At 28.9% G+C, this 15,636-nt stretch overlaps 1 long non-coding RNA gene across 1 annotated transcript; it reads left to right on the top strand.

Annotated features, from left to right (window-relative positions):
* Positions 1–15,002: 15,002 nt before the first annotated feature.
* Positions 15,003–15,612, top strand: LOC111619412. Its single transcript, XR_002755747.1, has 4 exons — positions 15,003–15,077; positions 15,143–15,233; positions 15,459–15,530; positions 15,603–15,612. It is a non-coding gene; the product is annotated as an uncharacterized LOC111619412 (long non-coding RNA).
* The last annotated feature ends 24 nt before the right edge of the window (positions 15,613–15,636 follow it).

Below are 15,636 nucleotides of genomic sequence, written 5' to 3'. Positions count from 1 at the left end.
ACCCATACTAAACAGACATCCCTTTAATTGATTACACAGAACAGATCGTCCAGTAAATTTAACTGCTAATTACGAACGGTGAGCACAGTATGGACGATAAATCTGGCCAGTCGTGGATAGAGAGATGATTCAATTCCCATTACCAAGTTTACTAATTCGCATGCATTCCTCTCAGTACAGCTTTCTCTCCGCTCTGGGATACGTTCTAAGTCCGAAGTGATACGGTCATTGTAATGCGCGAAATAGCAGAACACTTGATTGAAATTGCACAACTGGTCGATCTGCTGATAATCGTACTGCAAAGTCCCTTTTAAACAACTTTCTATCGATCATAAATTAATAAATTGCATCATTTGTAGTTTTTTAAAATTAATTAGACACTTAAAAATGAGTTAAACACCTTTCGTATACGTTTAATAAATTAAATTTGAGTTTTTTTATATATAGAAAAGTGCTGTTTCAGCACTATAGCTACAAAATCACCAATTTATCTTCCAGTGGGGTGAGATAATCGAGAGCCAAGCTGTACTCTTACGCGAGAATTAATAAAGAAAAATTAATATAGAATGTCGGATAAGGGGTGGAAAGCCGAGTAGTTAAAGAATAACAGAATTTTATAAGGAATAATTTTGCTAAGAACTAACATTTAATTCTCATTACTGCATAATTTCGTAACAAAGACTACTTAGGAATCAGACATAGAAGCTACAATTAAGAATAATACAAAAGAGCGAATAAGTTGCGGCAAAGAGTTCAAGTATATCAATCATTTTAATTTTCTAAATGTTGAACATTGCTCGCGTCCTTTTAAGGCCATTAATGCTTTAATAGTCTTACTATTGTTTGTGCTGTCGAGTTAATCAAGGCAGTGTGAAGAATGAACAATAGCAATGAATAGTTGTGGCGCCTTAAAAGTTATACACATCTTTCGACACTAAAAGTGAGGTACGTTCGTATCATTCATCAACACTAAAATATAAAATAAAATAATAAAAATTTATTTATTTTAAATATTTAGTGGAAAATCGTAAGTAACATCGTATCTATCAAAACGTTACACTAATATAATTATACGTTTTTTAAGCTCGTAAACTTCAAGTTTTGATCAAATTAACGCAATTTATGACTGAAATTATGTTAAGAAATTAATATTAAATTTAAAATTATATATATATTTTTAATAGAAAATATGTGTATATATATATATTTTATAAAACGGGAAAACTTGTAACAATGTGAAAGGAAATTTTAGTAAAGAAAAAACTTGCATAGCTGCACGAATTTAAATATTTATCGTTTTCCATTTGAAGAGATGTTAGAAGAAGAAAAATTTTAACGGGAGTATTTAACAATGTTTACTGCATGTTAGAGCAGCGAAGGGAAGCCGTGAAGAGATGACAAATCCAGCTTGGCACGCTGACGACATTAATGCCAACGGAGAAAGACTGATGGTCCGGACCACACCCCGAACTATATTTCGGAATCTTATACAGCCGCATATCTTCAGACATTTATTACAGCAATGCTGTGAAAGGCTTCTCTGCACTTTTACTGCAGCAAGAAATGCCTCTTTTGAAAAATCTCTTTAATGCTGCTTCGTTTACTTTGATTTAAAACCAGGACCTGTCTATCTACCCTGTTACTAAACTATATGAGGCTACTTTACTATCGTTTCTTCGTGTTAAATGTTAAATAAAAGTTTATACAATAATGGAAAATATCATTTATTTTACTATATATTCAATTTTATACAAATTTTTAGAATATTTTTTAAAATATTTGATATATTTTAAAACGATTAAAAGGTTACATATTCTTTTATGTTTAAAACACTTTAAAATTAATGTAGTGTGTGTTATTGTGTTTAAATGTATATTCTTTACATAAACGTTTAAGAAGAAATTCATTTTATTATATTTTCAATAAGAATTGCAAATTTATTTAGGTAAACAATTAGATTAAAACTTCATTAAAAGCTACTTTAGTCGATTTTATAATTAAATTTTAATTTAAAGAAACACATTTTAAACTTTTTAAAAAGATCTTTATAAACTTTATCGCTGATTTTTAAAAGGAAAATAAAACAAAATTGCTAAATCATCAATTTAATTAATTAATTTGATTGATTAATGGATTTAAATTAATGTGACATCCCTCAAAAACAGTTCTCTTGCATTCAAGTATTTAGGAAAATCAGAAATTTATCATTAAAATAAATTACTGAAAGAAAGACAAAGATCTTTAATGACATTTTCTTAAAATTATATAAATAAATAAGCAATATATAAATTTATTTAAGCATTCAATAGCTAACAATTAAGCAAGATTTCAATCTGTATAAAGAACGATTTAAAGATAGCATATCATATTATTCTGAATTAAATATTTTTATTATACACTTCTATCAAATAAATATCATTGAAACACTTTTAAAATCACGTCTAAGATCGTAGATCGTGCTTACAGTACACAACTTTAACTTGACTATTCAAATAGTCGAATCGTAAAATCAAATAGCCTATCAGCTTCCGAATACACGTAGGATAGAAAAGTCGTAAGAGAAAAATCAAATGTACACTACGTATATATAGATATATATCTACTCCTCTCTCTTTCTCTTTTTTCTATTTGAAAAATTTACTTTTTTAGTCCACGGGGATGAGAAGAAGGAAATCATAGACGTGATTCTAGTGCCTTCTGCTGAAAATGCCAACGATTATTATAAAATAAACCCTTTGCTTCACCCCAAGAGATATGAGGTGATATATATCTGATGTCTGTACTTCAGTCGAATTTGCATGGCTAGTACGGAATTGGGACTTGAAACTTGTGATTTCTCTGCTTGCTACGTGACCTTCTACTCGACATACACCGTACAGAGAGTGCGCAATGGTTTACTACATGTCGTAAATCTGTCCTGTGGTAGAGAGTGTTGCTCACGTCGTTCCGGTGATGGGTAGCCTTTAATAACAGGTGCGAAACGTCTAGTGATTAATACTCAACCCCGAAAAGACCACTTTTCTATTGCTCGACTTTGAAAAACAACTCTTGGTCGACTAGTCATTATAAATATTGCAAACTTGAAGTAACCGACGTTGAAGATTGCCTCCTTCTACTAATTATCGATAACCATTAAAATGTCTTTGCTTAATGGAACTGTAGCTAGTTGCTGATGATTTTATTACGGAGTTTCGTATGAATCGTTCGTTTAGTGAAGTGGTTGACATTCATGGCCCACTAAACTTGCGCCATCTTGTTATTAGAACTTTGCACCCCTATGAGAAACGTTTAAAATACGATAAAACTTAATTAAAACACTCTCTACAAGGAAATTGAAAAAGTAATTTTATTAAAATTGTCATTTTAACGTCAATATATTTTTCAAAAAATGTATTACTTCCCAATGCTAAATCGTGCATTAAAACGTTATAAAATTGGACATTTAAACTATAAAATTCTTCTTAAATTAACTCAATTTTTAAAGATTTTTTTTAAAAATTATTAATTTTTATTGTTTTAATTTGAATTTTTAATAATACCTTTTAATTATATAGAATAAAAAAAATAAACATTTTACGACGACTCGTTACTAAATAATTAAGTTGTAAAATTATTTTTGTATTTATAAAATTACAACTTAATTGTTTTATACGTAATGAATGTAAGTTGACTGAAGGGTCTAAAATTATGTTTATTATCGGTAGCTCTTCAATTATCCTGTCTAATTTATTGCATTTATTCATAGTACAAAAAATCGTGTTTGGATAGCGTGTTGTATTTATAGATATAGTAGATATAACTGCTACTCTGTACGTAGACTCTTAACTTTAGTTGAGAGTTGAATTATTACTTAAGTAATTATGATTGTTTAAATGCATTAAGTTCTTTTTTTTATAAACTGTTAGAATTGAAAATGATTTTTCAAGGTCTTTCACCCTTTAAAAAAACATTCTTAAATGGTTTGTTGATTAAATTTAATCGATGGTTGAATACTAATTTTTTTATTAAGGATGTTACAATCTTAAGAGCGTTTTATAACACTTAAAATAAATAGCTTCGTAATTAAGATTGCGTCAAAAAACAATTTAAACATTTCTTTTAAGTTTGAGCGATAAAAGAGCTAAGTCATTGAGCCTGTAATAGCCTATAAGAGTCGTAAACAGGCTGTATAGCCTGCTTTGCAAACTACACTTGCTCGTAATATGCCAAGGCATTTGTGTATAATCTGTATTGTAGCTTATAATAGGCCTTTATATTGTATTCATCCTACATTAGAGCCAGTTATAACCTATTATAGATATATTTTAATTTGTAAGAAGCTTATATTGCGTAATTCCTGTATCAAAACTTATTAAGCCTTTACGACCTGTAGGATATTAGTCTCAAAAGGCATAAGTACTTGTACTTAATAAAATAATAATTTAATTTTAATTATAAAAGAGATATATTCAAATTCATAAAATATAAGTGCCTGATTAAACATAATGTATTGGAACATCTTTAGAGATAAATTATTATTATTTTTTAATTATCTTTTCAAAACTATAAATAAATAGCATGGATATGTAAAGCATATAAATAAATAATATGGGTAAAGTAAAATATTAAAATTAAATTAAGAAAAAAAACGAATTTATGTGAAGAATTAAGGAACATATTCATGAAGAGAAACAAAATTCGTTTCATGCAATTGAAGAACCTCTTTCTAAAATACAAAACACACAATCCAATCCAATTAATTTACAACTTCTNATTTATTTAAGCATTCAATAGCTAACAATTAAGCAAGATTTCAATCTGTATAAAGAACGATTTAAAGATAGCATATCATATTATTCTGAATTAAATATTTTTATTATACACTTCTATCAAATAAATATCATTGAAACACTTTTAAAATCACGTCTAAGATCGTAGATCGTGCTTACAGTACACAACTTTAACTTGACTATTCAAATAGTCGAATCGTAAAATCAAATAGCCTATCAGCTTCCGAATACACGTAGGATAGAAAAGTCGTAAGAGAAAAATCAAATGTACACTACGTATATATAGATATATATCTACTCCTCTCTCTTTCTCTTTTTTCTATTTGAAAAATTTACTTTTTTAGTCCACGGGGATGAGAAGAAGGAAATCATAGACGTGATTCTAGTGCCTTCTGCTGAAAATGCCAACGATTATTATAAAATAAACCCTTTGCTTCACCCCAAGAGATATGAGGTGATATATATCTGATGTCTGTACTTCAGTCGAATTTGCATGGCTAGTACGGAATTGGGACTTGAAACTTGTGATTTCTCTGCTTGCTACGTGACCTTCTACTCGACATACACCGTACAGAGAGTGCGCAATGGTTTACTACATGTCGTAAATCTGTCCTGTGGTAGAGAGTGTTGCTCACGTCGTTCCGGTGATGGGTAGCCTTTAATAACAGGTGCGAAACGTCTAGTGATTAATACTCAACCCCGAAAAGACCACTTTTCTATTGCTCGACTTTGAAAAACAACTCTTGGTCGACTAGTCATTATAAATATTGCAAACTTGAAGTAACCGACGTTGAAGATTGCCTCCTTCTACTAATTATCGATAACCATTAAAATGTCTTTGCTTAATGGAACTGTAGCTAGTTGCTGATGATTTTATTACGGAGTTTCGTATGAATCGTTCGTTTAGTGAAGTGGTTGACATTCATGGCCCACTAAACTTGCGCCATCTTGTTATTAGAACTTTGCACCCCTATGAGAAACGTTTAAAATACGATAAAACTTAATTAAAACACTCTCTACAAGGAAATTGAAAAAGTAATTTTATTAAAATTGTCATTTTAACGTCANATAAATCTGTCAACGCGATTTCCTATCCAGATTCATAGATACAAAACTTTCATTTCACAAAACAGAAAATCAAGCAAACAATAACATTTTAAAATTGCTTCAATCTATTTATGAAGTCAACTGGGATAGAAAACGTTGCAATGGTAATAAAAAGACCGAACGATTGAACGGAAGTTTTTTTTTTATTTTTATTTTATTTTATTTTTTATTTTTTATTCTTTACGTTCTCTCTTTCTAGAGCTCGACTGTAACAATCCTTATACTTCTCTCCAGTGAGTTGAATACATGTTTAACCTACCGAAGTTACAGTTCTTCATTACCATAACAATTTACTAACATAAAAAACGAAAATGTCAAAACTCGACTGGTTTCGCCAATTGAATTTATCATCTTCTTTCGATGTTACTTTCGTTTTAAATGTATACGAGTTAAAAAAAAAAAGTAATAAAGAAAAAAAAAAAGAGAAGAAGTAATATACATGAAGGTAATTTCTCCTTAGCTTTGCGACACTATTTACTGCTTTTTTTTTTAAAATTCTTTTTTCTCATTCTTCCTTTCTGGAAAGTAAATAACTGCCTTTTAATTTACTTATTGTAACAGAATCATTAGAATCATGTAGACAGTGGGTGACTTTNTAAAATATTGAATTTATAAAATTTCGAAATAGGTTGAAAAGAAAATTTTTCAAAAGTAGTATATTATATATATATAGGCTATATATAAAGAAAAGAGAAAGACACTTTTAAAAATCTCAGTCAATTCTAACAATAACAATCATAGTGGATAGTATTTTTTAAATGATAAAATTCACTTTTCGCTCTTCTGCACGCATGCAAATAAAATAGTGACTAGACCACGACTGTCTCTTGCATAATTGAAAAGACCTCTTTACTCCAACACCACTTGCCAAGTCTTCTTAATTATTGATACACCGCTTAGCAGAAGGGAGGCAAGTTTTGTGTACTCTGCCAACGGCGTAATTATAGGTTCATGCTTACACGACGAAGATACTGAGACATCGACTGACAGTTCCACTTTCTTCCCCCTTAAGACTATCTGCAGCGCCTGTCTCATTAAACATGAGGACTTCTCTAAAACAATTGAAAAGCCTGCTTTCGTTCTGTTAACGTCCCAAGATGGAGTATGTCCCCCTGCACATTGCCACAAATGAATTCGCTCTCACGTCTAAACTGAGATGGGTTAAAAAGGTTGCAATTAAAACGTTCCGACAAAGTCGTTCTTGCGCTTCTCTGGAAACGGTTACTATGGTAACAATTAAATATCGGCTCTTTCTAACTTCAATGGATTAAAAAGAAGTTCGGGATGAGCTTCCTTGATATTTGATAGCGTAGAGATCTTTTCTCTCTCAGATCTGCTTATACCTTCTAAATTAACAGGTTAGGAATGTAATAAACACTTAAATCTAGTTTTAAACAGATAAACAGACTTGAAACGACAATAAACATCGTTTTGGATGTTGTTTCTGCTTCATTTTCTTCATTTAAAATTTAAATTCCAACGTAACTTAAAAGTTGATTGTTGAGAAATTTTTATTACAAAATTTTCTAAAGTTATCACTTAATTATTTAACAAATAAGCAGAATTAAAAATTAAATTTCTTTAAAGAAACTTTACAATGATACACGTCATATTCTTGTAAATTCATCTATTAAAAATTTTTTTAAGAAAAAGATCGTTTAAAAATGAATTTTTACAAAAATCAACAAATTATATAATTAATTATTTAGCTTATAAATTAATTAAAAATAAAATGTAAATTTTTTATTAAAATTTTTTCAGTGCATTAGTAAACAATGGTGCGATTTATATTATTGTTTCTTTGTTTTATAAGTAATTAATTAAAGCTAAGTTGAGATTAATTTTCGAGCAAATGGCCCTGTTAGATCTAGTCATGCATAGTTTATTGTACATTTAATAGTATTAACTGTTGGAATTCTAGTCGAGCACATTTGATGTGATAATCGGTCGACAGACGCGATAAACTATGTTACCTAGATCTAAATAAAACTTAAAGATATGTAAATAGACGCTTTCTTGTAGAATAGATTCGAATAGTGAGTTGAAATGAGTTGTGATTCTGGCTGACAATTTACGATAAAATAAGGATGCAAAGTGAAACAAAAAAGAAAAAAAGAGCAGGATGTATCTTTCAAGAAACGGATCGAACTTAACATCTGTGGTAGGAGTATGGCAATCAACTGCTAGCTATATTAGACACAGTAAGAGAAGGGGGGTTAAAAACAGCAGGGGGATAAGAGAAGTGATTTTCTTATCTTTATAGCAGATTTAACGACAGCGTCAATAGAGCTACGTCAATTTATTTCTAGCTTAGGTCTTCTCTCTTCCCTTCCGAACAAATTGCACACTCTGTTGTGCTGTTTTCCCTCTATGGTGCATCGCTGACGATACCGTGGAAGGCGGGACGAGATGAGGGGTTGCAGAGACTGCACGAGCGTTGCTATGGTTACCAGGAGTCCTACCGTGTCTAATAAGCTTCTCGCATCCCCACCACCGTTGTTATATGGAGTTAGTGTTGTCGCATAATTGTGCGCTGTCCCTTGCACCAATTCGCTTGAAAACTGACAAAACATCCTCCTTCCCTTCTCTTCTCTGACGTGTTCTATTGACGTGCACAGTCACGTCGCTACTGACACGTCCTGCCAGTGATATAAACGTTTCACTGGAGTATAGGCTACTACAAGTAATACGAAATCGAAAAAATGAGAGCATTTCAGACGAAAATTTTATTGTTAGAGAGTACAAAAACTTGTTTTATATATTTTTTAAATTTCTAAAAAATCAACAGTTCGCTTAGAATATTTTAAAATTATACTTTCTAACAGGAATTGCTGGCTTTTTAAAAAATAACTAAAGTGAAAGAACGGCTTTAGAAATCAGAGTTCTCAGCAATTTTAATGTGTTCCCGTGCTCTTACAATCAATAAACGCATCAGAGAATAGTCATAGGGCTCTGTAATCATCTATCTAGTCCCAAGGGCCACTTTGTCTCAACACGCTTCATAATAATTGGTAGGAAACATTCTATATCAGTTAAGATCATTACTTTTATCCTTTCTTTGTCAATTCATTTATATTTCATGAAGTTATATCTTCATGAACTAGTCACGAACTTGCAAACTCAGGAAATCGTTACACAATAAATATTATATTCTCCAATTACTATAATCAAAATTTAAATACTCGTCTAGTATGTTAAATACAACTTTAAGAAATGTATATATCTTAAATATTAAAGAAAGAAATAAAGCTTTTTCATGTCTTTCTCTAAGATTTTTCTAATTTGAAACTCATAATGGCAAATTGTCATCATTATTTTAATGTTTTCAATCCCCCCTCTTGATGTCAAGAAAACTCTATTAAATATTTTTCTTTTTTTAAAAAAAGGAAAGAGAAACAAGATATTCTCGTTTATAACAACCTTGACTTCTTAAGAAGAACCTGTTTATCCAGAGATATATCTTTAGTTCGGAAGATTTTTGTAGCACGGTAGCATTTTACTAAAAAACAATCTACTATTAAATGCTAGAATATAACAAGGTGGGTCATACATTACATAAGACGATCATAGCGGTTACAAACTCAACCCATCCCCTACAGCAGTCCAGTAAATTAGGTTTAACTATGACTCCCATCCTTGCTATAAACCAGACGTCAGTAGTCGATAGCAGACCATCGCCATCTCTCACTCCGTTAGTTCTACTCCGTGTGGACTGTCCTTAATGTCCTCCACTTCACAGTGCCAGCCAATAACGACCCCTGTCTTCGCAATGATTTCTCGGCGCCTATTGACCCGACAGTCCAGGCTATTCTGGATCTCAGACGCGTGACTGATCGAGCTAAAGCGTGACTGGATCGTGATAAACGTCACAGGTTTTTACGGGAATTCGAGAGACGAACGCTCTTTCTATAGATGAACAACTGGAGGAAAACTGTTATTGCCTTTTTCCTTCAGGAACGATTTTCTAATAGTAAGGAAGCGATCTTAAAAGTTTCGTATATTTTCAGGGATTTATTTGTCGAAATTTTTTTAAGTATAAAAATAAATCCAAATATTATAATGATCGTTTCTAAACTTGGCTCCTAATACATTGCGTTTTTAAATACTTGAAATTAATTTGAAAATATTATTAAAATAAGATATTTACTGATGTTTAAAGCATTTTCAAATAGTCCTACACTAACTTTGAAAATACTATTAATCTTACCTTAAAAACTATCTAAAATATGTATAAATACTTTAATTTTATATATTTTATTTTTATAATACAAATTTAACAATTCAGTTAAAAAAACAAGTTTTATAAATGATTTCTGTATGATAAAACCATAAAATTACATATTAATACAAGAGACAAATCGATCCCTTACAGGTAGGATATTAAGGAAATATAAATATGAGTCAACTCGATCGATCTCGAAAAGGAAATACCTCATATAAGATCACTAAAGCCTCTCAAGCAATTACAGATAAGCACGACGGCTATTTATTGAATGTTGAATATTATTGTTTACTTAGGAAGATAGGAATAAAAAGAAGGGGGAAAAAATCTCTTAATTTGATCTTTAAATTTTTCTAATTTAAAATGACTAAAAATAAATCTTTTTTTGAACTTTTTTAATACAAAATAAGGCATTAAAATGTATATGTGTTTTTTGTTTTACCGGAAGGCATCTTACTTTGTGTTAGCCTACAGGCTGTAGAGTGATGTGGTTGTTACAAACACCATCTGGTGTTGCAGTCTTAACTTCTGAACGATCGATCTTTCAGTTGATGGCCAAATAACGCCTTCTCATTAACTCGAATTGCGGTAATGAAGTATGAGAAGCCACCAGGGTATAGGATCAAAGTAACTGAATAAAAAGCTGGTACTTCTGTTGAAGATTTCTCAACAAACCACTTGCTACTTCCATCAATTAATTGCATTGCTCCTTGGCAATAATCCTAAATATGAACGATGAGTTAAAAATAAAACCTCTGATTTGACCATTACTCGAAGAGTGTTTTTCTTTTTCTTCTTTTTTTTTGAAGATGAGTACGATGAAAATAGAATTAACCTTCTCTTATATTAAGACTTGCCTATCTTGTGGGATCATTTTTAAATTTTCATATCATCCAATGAAATAAGATAAAAAATGGAATGCATTATCTTTAAAAAATTATTGAATATTTTTTATAACTTGAACAAAAATTTTTTAAAAATTTAATTCTTGTTCTATTATGTTATGTTTAAGATTTTATATTTATAGAAGTATATTAAAATAATTAATATTTTAAAAACTATTTTAAATCGAAGTAAACTAATTTTTTTATATATTAATATTTATATTAACACTAAATAGTTATCTGATATATAGATTTTTTTCTTAGAATCATCTAATAGTCTATATCCATTCTAGTAGAAACATTTTTCTAGTATGGTAACGCCAAATGCTTTTATCCGAAGAATTCTTCCACCTTAATAATACTAAATACTTATAATATAAGCCTATAAAAATTAGCCTACTAACATATGCTAGTAGACTAATTTTTCTAGAATACTAAATATTTTTATTCTACAGCTAATTATCCTCCATTATTTTTCTGTTATAATGATGGCACTTATATTCTAATAGGCATTTTTCTAGTCCTATTACTCTTATTTTATCACAATTAAATTCTTAAATATAATAGTGCTAAGTTCAACAATATCAACACTTCCTAATACGAGAAATCCAAGTACTTTATCATATAGACATTTTTTAATATGTAACACTACGTACTTAATATCGTTAATTCTTTATTAAATTAGTCAAAAACAACAATTTACAAATAGCCAGCCGGAATATAATATGTAAAATTAAATTAGAAAAAATTGAATTTTTGATATAATTAAAAATAAATGTTCCCCAAACNTAGAATAAAAAAATAAACATTTTACGACGACTCGTTACTAAATAATTAAGTTGTAAAATTATTTTTGTATTTATAAAATTACAACTTAATTGTTTTATACGTAATGAATGTAAGTTGACTGAAGGGTCTAAAATTATGTTTATTATCGGTAGCTCTTCAATTATCCTGTCTAATTTATTGCATTTATTCATAGTACAAAAAATCGTGTTTGGATAGCGTGTTGTATTTATAGATATAGTAGATATAACTGCTACTCTGTACGTAGACTCTTAACTTTAGTTGAGAGTTGAATTATTACTTAAGTAATTATGATTGTTTAAATGCATTAAGTTCTTTTTTTTATAAACTGTTAGAATTGAAAATGATTTTTCAAGGTCTTTCACCCTTTAAAAAAACATTCTTAAATGGTTTGTTGATTAAATTTAATCGATGGTTGAATACTAATTTTTTTATTAAGGATGTTACAATCTTAAGAGCGTTTTATAACACTTAAAATAAATAGCTTCGTAATTAAGATTGCGTCAAAAAACAATTTAAACATTTCTTTTAAGTTTGAGCGATAAAAGAGCTAAGTCATTGAGCCTGTAATAGCCTATAAGAGTCGTAAACAGGCTGTATAGCCTGCTTTGCAAACTACACTTGCTCGTAATATGCCAAGGCATTTGTGTATAATCTGTATTGTAGCTTATAATAGGCCTTTATATTGTATTCATCCTACATTAGAGCCAGTTATAACCTATTATAGATATATTTTAATTTGTAAGAAGCTTATATTGCGTAATTCCTGTATCAAAACTTATTAAGCCTTTACGACCTGTAGGATATTAGTCTCAAAAGGCATAAGTACTTGTACTTAATAAAATAATAATTTAATTTTAATTATAAAAGAGATATATTCAAATTCATAAAATATAAGTGCCTGATTAAACATAATGTATTGGAACATCTTTAGAGATAAATTATTATTATTTTTTAATTATCTTTTCAAAACTATAAATAAATAGCATGGATATGTAAAGCATATAAATAAATAATATGGGTAAAGTAAAATATTAAAATTAAATTAAGAAAAAAAACGAATTTATGTGAAGAATTAAGGAACATATTCATGAAGAGAAACAAAATTCGTTTCATGCAATTGAAGAACCTCTTTCTAAAATACAAAACACACAATCCAATCCAATTAATTTACAACTTCTTTCTCCTCTTTTACGTAATCAGAATCAGTACGATTTTCTCTAGTGAATGGTTTCATTAATCAGCTTCGTCTCTCTCTAACGATAGTGGGTCTCTCATCGAATGTGCAAGAAGTCGTGATGCAGATGTTCTACTTAGTTTGGACGATTTGTTCCCTCGGCTGTCACATGTCTCGCTGCTAATTATTGAAAAGAGTCGAAAAACTTGAAGTCGAAAGAGTTATTAAAATATTTTCAAAAATTATAAACCTTCGTTTATTAATTAGATTTGCTATTTCGTCGTCGAGATGAATTATATATATATATCCAGCAAGGCAATTCTGTTTTGATGTGACTATAAAAATTTTTCTGATTGATCTTTTATAATTTTGTTCTTAGAATCTTTCAAATTGAACAAATAATTTATTAACGTGATAAACATTAATAAAAGTGTTTAATTAATACACTGCTGTAATTTTAAAAATAACTTTATAGAAGAATATAAATGATTATAAATTTTTTACAAACAAATGAAAGATTATTTCAAATAAATAATGCATAAATTAAAATAAGAAAAAATTCAAAATAAAGTGTCAAAATCGATAATTAGTAGTTTAGAAGATTTCTATGATGTTAGTGATTATATTTTAGCTTTGTGTCTTTATTTTTAGGGGAATGGAAGTTCAGTGTCGAGATAGTGCAGAGATAAAGTAATGATTATCCCAAAAGTGAGAGAGCCCAGCGGATATTTGCACCAACTACGTCTTCTAATGTGGGTGTGCAGTAACAGGATCTCTCTTACTATCTTCCATTAGCTTCAAGCAATCGAAGCAATGCTCATGGTATTTGTTCTCCGTTGATACTTAGATATCGACAATGTTTTTAAGTCATACCAAAATTGCTAACAATAGCGAGTGAAGCAGTTCATACTTCTTAATGGCCAACTTGTTAAAGCGCAGATGGAGAATAAACACCTGGGATATTTCCTTCTATAGGGAGAATTTCTAACAAGAATCTTCTTGGAAACTCATGAATCTTCGTCTTTTCCTTTAATCAAATTGTGTAAAATGATACTCCTGTAAATGTTTATTTTTAGTCGATTCATTCCGGAAAATATAACAATTATACAGAAGAATTGTGGTCTTTGCGACATTCTAACGTTTAATTAAATAATTATTTTTCATTTTAGAACTATAGTTTGTTGGTCTATGATATTCATTGATTAAATCCAAAAGAAAGCAGTCAGTTATTTGTTGTTTTATTAACTTAGTCATCCAAGGTAATTTCTTTCATGTTTTAATATCTTTAAATAAGCATATTTGATTATTTTAATTAAACTTATAATTATCATAAAAAATATCATTGATAAATATTTTACTTTAAGTAATAGAAATTACAGAAATTTAAATATTTTTAATTGGACTGATTAATGTTTATGTTTGTCATTTTGTGTTAAAAATTGCTATTTAATATCAATTCAGTTTCAGATCATATCTATGTTTATTTGCTCTTTTATTCATGAAAAATTTTAAGTCTAGACTTTGTCTACTCTGATGTAATGTATTTAAGAATTTATAATTTTGCCATGACAAATGGTTGATTATAAAAAGTTGCATGGCAATAATAATTTAAAATATGATGTTGGAATGAAATAAAAGTGAGAATTTTAATATGTGAGAAGGAGTAACTTTACTAGAATTAACTAAAATAATATTTTTGAGTATTAAATAAACAAAGTGATCTCTATTAAAGGAAAACAAGATTAATGGAAGATAGAAGATAAACAATGAATATTAATCATTTTAATGTTGATTATTGTTCTATTAATCTATATATAATTTATTTTATATATTTTTAAAGTATGTAAAAACATGTCATATTGGAAGGAGAAATTTGTATTCATTAAATAAAATAGTTAATAACATGGCTATTTCATAAATTATATTAATTAAATAGATTATTTTAATAATTAGAGAATATTAGAGAAAATAATTAAAATATTTTATTAATTATAATAATTAGATTTAAAAGCAAATATTAAAGTTTAAAATTGAAAATTTAATTTCAGATTCTGATACCGCCTAAAGATTTAATAAACAAACTGAAACAGGAAGCTGACACACCAAAATTGGTAAGAAAATTTTACAAAATTATTTTAGAATATCAATTTGTTATTTCAATATTTATTTCTACCAGGTATTGGATCAAGTAAAATACAGAGTAGAGTGGACTAAACATCAAGAAGCTATTAAAAGACGGGAAGAGGAGGAGGCTGAAAGGGAAAGAGGTAATAATTTTACATTACAGTTGTCAACTATATAGGGAAAAAGGGCTTATTTATTGGAAAGATGATGGTTGCATATTGGCATATATTTATAATTATTATTGCAAAGCTGATATCAATTAATCAATTAAAATATTGTTTCATAAATACCAATTTAAATATATTAATTGAAATATAAAAGAAATAAATGATGAATTTTTATAAATTTTAAATTCATATATTTTTCAGTTCAGTATGCTCAAATTGACTGGCATGATTTTGTTGTTGTGGAAACTGTTGATTATCAACCAAATGAACAAGGTAAATAGAAATATAATACGTTTATAGAATAATATTTTAAAAAATTCTAAAATATTAAATTGTTTATTGCAGGACTTTTTCCGTCATAAGACGTGTTTATTAGAAA

This window comes from Centruroides sculpturatus, unplaced genomic scaffold (genome assembly GCF_000671375.1).
Source record: "Centruroides sculpturatus isolate CEXI.00-Female unplaced genomic scaffold, Cexi_2.0 scaffold266, whole genome shotgun sequence".
NCBI lineage: Eukaryota > Metazoa > Arthropoda > Arachnida > Scorpiones > Buthidae > Centruroides > Centruroides sculpturatus.
This window is presented reverse-complemented; position numbering and strand designations above follow the sequence as displayed.